The sequence below is a fragment of the Maylandia zebra genome, linkage group LG4 (assembly GCF_041146795.1).
Source record: "Maylandia zebra isolate NMK-2024a linkage group LG4, Mzebra_GT3a, whole genome shotgun sequence".
Lineage (NCBI taxonomy): Eukaryota > Metazoa > Chordata > Actinopteri > Cichliformes > Cichlidae > Maylandia > Maylandia zebra.
The window spans coordinates 8,304,835-8,310,928 of record NC_135170.1 but is presented as its reverse complement, the minus strand read 5'-3'; the positions used below and the strand labels follow the sequence as shown (position 1 = coordinate 8,310,928).

Sequence of the window (6,094 nt, the reverse complement as noted above, 5' to 3'; positions counted from 1 at the left end):
CTTGAAGCCTGAAAACGATCGCCCATAAAAACGAGCAAACAGCAGTAGCAGACGTCCTGACTGGGTTCTACGTTAGCATAGATCCTTCCAGAGTTTTGTGCACACGGTTTAGGTAAAAATTAAAAGGTTGAGGTTTTACATTTACTTCAGCATTACCTGTTGCCTGTGTCCTTGTCTTTTGGGAAAATACTTTACACAAGTAATGGCTCAAAGAGGATTCCTTTTTTTTTCTTTCCTTTTTTCTTTTCACTGTGCTGCAATTGTTTACTGGATTATTTGTGGCATTAATTAGCGTCAACTAATTTTATTCAATCTCCACCCAGGATATGCTTGTGAAGATGGAATCTGGGGGAGAGCAGAAGTGCTTTGAAGTTCCACAAAGTGATGAATGAAAGACATGCATATTGTATTGAAGAAATAAGTGTTGAGAATGCTGTTATTTGCATTTACCAGCTCACCTATGTCAGACCTTTTGATACACAAAATTCTAATGAAAGTGAGAACATGTACACTGTTACATCTTTCAGAAAATGTTTTCAAATTATGGTGCCCAGTTCAGAATACCGTAATTGTCGGGCTATAAGCCGCTACTTTTTGCACAAGCTTTGAACCCTGCGGCTTTTAGTCAGGTGCGGCTTTTCTATGGATTGTCCATGAGCTGATTTGTTTTGTTTGTTCCACTGTTGTACGGCACTACGTTGCCTGGCGGAAGGATCGGGGTTCAAGAGTGGTATGTTGGTCACATGTCCATCCGCCAGGCAACGTAGTGCCGTACGAAGTAGCGTGAAAAGCAAACTTCAAAGTAGCGCTACGCGTTCAGCGGGAGGTGTGGATGACGAGCGGCGATAAACTTGCGAAAAGCAAGTTATGCCCAACTCCACCATTGGATTCTGACAGCGTGGAAAAGTGTGAAAACATCCACGATCACCAACGGATTTCGAAGGGCTGGACTGTTGCATGATGGAGAGGAGGACACCGCCACGGCCCTTCTGAGGGTGTTCGACTCTGACACTGACAATGAGGATTTGTTTGGTTGGTTTTGAAAGTGACAACGAAGGAGAGAAGCGGAGAGTGGATGACGAAGCCATCCTGAGCCTGTTCGTTTCCGACACTGGAGGAGAGGACTTTGGTGGTTTTAGTGCACAGGAAGAAGAGAAAGATGGTGGTGAATGACTGACTTTTCTTCTTGTTAAAGCCGTGTCACTGCACCTGAGCCTAAAAGGTGTGCTGTAGGTTATTATGTACTACATTTGTTACTCATTTATGAAGCACAGTACATGTTTCGTACTTGTAATTACCGCTACTTGTACATATACCTAAAAAGTTGTGCAAATATGTACCCATAACTTGTTTTTCAAAATATTAATAAAAGTGATGTCTCCAAACAGCCGTCTCTTTCCTGACAATTCGCTTTGTGCATATTCTCTTACATATGATGAGTCAACATTGAAACACCTGCGGCTTTTAGTCGGGTGCGGCTAATGTATGTACAAAACAGGATTTTCCCCTGATTTTAGCTTATGCGGCTAATATTCAGGTGCGCTCTGTAGTCCGGGAAATACGATAAATGTTTTCAAAAACCATTGTGTCTTTTTAGTAAAAGTTTATTTCCAAAAGAGATTTCTAGAAGCTCAGAACAGTAAAATTCCTGTTTGTTTTTTTTAGAATTAATTAGAAGATAACTCTTACGTAGTTAAACTAAAATAATCTTTGAGAGTTAATATATAAATTCTCCAAAAAGAGTTAAATTAACACTCTTTGGTGTGGACCCATATAAAGACTTTAATAGTGTTGAAATCAAATCCGACAGTGTTAATTTGGACATGCTGGATTTGCTGTGTAAAGTCAGCACTGCCTTTGTCTCAGTATCAAGTCAGTTAAAACTTTTAGTCGTCACTCCATCACAGTCCAGTCACATGCATACATCCACACCCATTCATACCAGAAGTCTGATAATGGAGTCTCACGCGCAACCTATTCGAGCCTCCATCACCAGCAAGATGACGTCATAATTTTAAAGGAAAACAGTTCCTCGTTTTTTGACTGGATTGACTAGATGCAATCCTTTTGGGTTCAGGACTTCTCATGTGATCAATGTCCCATATAAGTGAATTTCTCCCAAGCCCATTATAATCATGGAGAAAAACACTTTGCGACTGTTTTCAGTAAGAATATTTTATAGCGCTTTAAAGTTCAATCTCTCAGGCCTGGATTAAAGAGCTGCTTTGATAAATCAGGAATTCACAAAATACCAAAATACTCTCTCTTAGAGAAAGAAAACAATCCAAACCTCACTAATAAAATAAACCTAGTGTTAAGCAAAACCCAAAAATCAACCAAAACTTCAGCAGAAAGTTTTTCTCCCTCCCGGGACAATATTGTGCAGGAATACAGGTACCGTAACTCCTTTTTGCACTGACAAAAACATGTTGGATTGACTTAATTCAATAGTGGACACTGGTTGCACACAAATGCTTTGCTTTGGCAGGAACTTAAACAACCGGGTTAAATCAAAAGAACCTTTTCATATTCTCTCCGAAATAAAACTCACACCGTTAATTCATCATTTTCACTCTGTACCACTGCTCCTTATCAGGTTGTGTGAAGCACAGTAAACAATTCAGTGGAGGCCTTAAGCCATAAACAGACATCACGCACAGACATTGTTTTCACAACCCAACTGCTTTAGACCTTGTCCCCTAAATCTGCACAAATGCCCTCTGGGTGGCATAAAATGCATTTAACCAATAAATAATCAATGGGTTCTTGTCGTTGTAACCGACTCCATACTTGGATGTTTGTATGCAGCATTTGTTAGTAAAGCATTCTTCATTGCATCAGCGTGTGTGTGTGTATCACTCTTCATTGCACAAGCATGTGCATGTGTGTGTCTGTGTGTCATTTCTCAGTGAATTGACTCAGCGTGTGTGTGTGTGTGTGTGTGTGTGTGTCAGTTCTCACTCAATCAACGAGTGCATATGTGTTCATATGTGTGTCTGTGAAGGTTCTCAGTCATCCAAGTCATCGTAGTCAAAGGAGCTTGCAAAGAAAAGCGTCTGGACTTCTTTAAGTTGCTTGAAGACATTTCACCTCTCATCCGAGAAGCTTCTTCAGTTCTAAGGTCAAATGGTGGAGAGTCCCAGATATAAACCTAGTGGGAGTGACCCCCCACAGAGGGACAAAAGGACCCCCTGATGATCCTCTAATCACCTGAGCTTCTCGGATGAGAGATGAAACGTCTTCAAGCAACTTAAAGAAGTCCAGACGCTTTTCTTTGCAAGCTCCTTTGACCGTTCATATGTGTGTTTCTCTTCATTCTGAGTCAGTGCATGTAGATGTGTGTGTTTGTGTGTGTGTGTGTGTTCATCACTTTCCTGTTCTGGTGTTCTGGGTAAACCACGGCCTGAAGCGTGCCCTGGGGTCCTGCCCTCCTCCTTTTCAGTCTGTTTGCATCCATTGATGCTGCTGCTCAAAGTTCTGTCCATACTGGTTCTGGCCCCAATTGAGGCAGTGTTTTTCTCCAGTGTCCTGCATCTTCTCCTTGTTCCGCTCCTCCTTAACTTGACCCTTTTGTTTCTGTAGCTCCTTCAGGGTTTGCTCCTGCTGTTGGAGCTTTTTCGTCAGGTTTGGCGACCTCCTGCTCCAGCAAGGTCCGGCCTGATAACATTTACATTTACAATAATTGATTACACAGCGGTGGAGAGTAGACTTTATCACAGTAGATGTCTTTCTGAAAGCGCTGTAACTAAGTTTAAGAATATAATCCACCCACTGTTATCATCTTCAATGCCCTGTACCAACATAGAGCAGAGCAGCTATCTGAACGCTACCCCAACAGAAGTCGATTATCTTGTTAATAATTTCACCTCCTCACTACGTACGACTCTGGATACTGTAGCTCCTGTGAAAACTAAGGTTTCTAATCAGAAGTACCTGACTCCGTGGTATAATTCTCAAACACGTACCCTAAAGCAGATGACTCGTAATCTGGAGAGGAAATGGCGTGTCACAAATTTAGAGGATCATCATTTAGCCTGGAGAAATAGTTTGCTGCTTTATAAGAAAGCCCTCCGCAAAGCCAGAACATCTTACTATTCATCACTGATTGAAGTAAATAAGAACAACCCCAGGTTTCTCTTCAGCACTGTAGCCAGGCTGACAAAAAGTCAGAGCTCTTTTGAGCTAACAATCCCTTTAACGTTAACTAGTAATGACTTCATGAACTTCTTCACAAATAAAAATTTTATCATTAGAGAAAAAATTACCAGTAATCATCCCACAGATGTAATATTATCTACAGCTACTCTTAGTACCATTGATGTTAAGTTAGACTCTTTTTCTCTAATTGATCTTTCTGAGTTAACTTCAATAATTACTTCCTCCAAGCCATCAACGTGTCTTTTAGACCCCATTCCTACAAAACTGCTCAAAGAAGTCCTGCCATTAATTAATTATTCGATCTCAAATATGATCAACCTATCTCTAATGACCACAGGCCTTCAAGCTAGCTGTAGTTAAACCTTTATTCAAAAAGCCATCTCTAGACCCAGCAGTCTTAGCTAATTATAGGCCAATCTCCAACCTTCCTTTCATATCAAAAATCCTTGAAAGAGTAGTTGTCAAACGGCTAACAGATCATCTGCAGAGGAATGGTTTATTTGAAGAGTTTCAGTCAGGTTTCAGAGCTCATCACAGCACAGAAACAGCTTTAGTGAAGGTTACAAATGATCTTCTTATGGCCTCTGACAGTGGACTCATCTCTGTGCTTGTCCTGCTAGACCTTAGTGCAGCATTCGATACTGTCGACCATAATATCCTATTAGAGCGATTAGAACATGCTGTAGGTATTACAGGTACTGCACTGCAATGGTTTGTATCATATCTATCTAATAGACTCCAGTTTGTTCATGTAAATGGAGAGTCCTCTTCACACACTGAGGTTAATTATGGAGTTCCACAGGGTTCAGTGCTAGGACCAATTCTGTTTACATTATACATGCTTCCCTTAGGCAGCATCATTAGAAGACATAGCATACATTTTCACTGCTATGCAGATGACACCCAGCTCTATCTGTCCATGAAGCCAGATAACACACACCAATTAGTTCAACTGCAGGAATGTCTTAAAGACATAAAGACCTGGATGGCCGCTAACTTTCTGCTTCTTAATTCAGATAAAACTGAGGTTATTGTACTCGGCCCTGAAAAGACTAGAAATATGGTATCTAACCAGATTCTTACTCTGGATGGCCTTGGCCTCCAGTAACACTGTGAGGAACCTTGGAGTAATTTTTGACCAGAACATGTCCTTCAATGCACATATTAAACAAATATGTAAGACTGCGTTCTTCCATTTGCACAACATCTCTAAAATTAGAAATATCCTGTCTCAGAGTGACGCTGAAAAACTAGTTCATGCATTTATTACTTCCAGGCTGGACTACTGTAATTCATTATTATCAGGATGTCCAAAAAACTCACTGAAAAGCCTTCAGCTAATCCAAAATGCTGCAGCAAGAGTACTGACAGGGACTAGAAAGAGAGAGCATATTTCTCCTGTTTTGGCTTCCCTTCATTGGCTTCCTGTTAAATCCAGAATTGAATTCAAAATCCTGCTCCTCACATACAAGGTCTTAAATAATCAGGCCCCATCTTATCTCAATGACCTTGTAGTACCATATCACCCTATTAGAGCACTTCGCTCTTGCTCTGCAGGCCTAGTTGTTGTTCCTAGAGTATTTAAAAGTTGAATGGGAGGGAGAGCCTTCAGTTTTCAGGCCCCTCTTCTGTGGAACCAGCTTCCAGTTTGGATTCGGGAGACAGACACTATCTCTACTTTTAAGATTAGGCTTAAAACTTTCCTTTTTGCTAAAGCATATAGTTAGGGCTGGACCAGGTGACCCTGAATCCTCCCTTAGTTATGCTACAATAGACATAGGCTGCCGGGGGATTCCCATGATGCATTGAGTTTTTCCTTTCCAGTCACCTTTTTCACTCACTATGTATTAACAGACCTCTCTGCATTGAATCATATCTGTTATTAACCTCTGTCTCTCTTCCACAGCATGTCTTTTATCCTGTCTTCCTTCTCTCA

At 40.9% G+C, this 6,094-nt stretch overlaps 1 pseudogene; it reads left to right on the top strand.

Moving 5' to 3' along the window:
* Positions 1-1,823: 1,823 nt before the first annotated feature.
* On the top strand, positions 1,824-5,885 carry LOC143418447 (uncharacterized; annotated as a pseudogene).
* Positions 5,886-6,094: the final 209 nt, after the last annotated feature.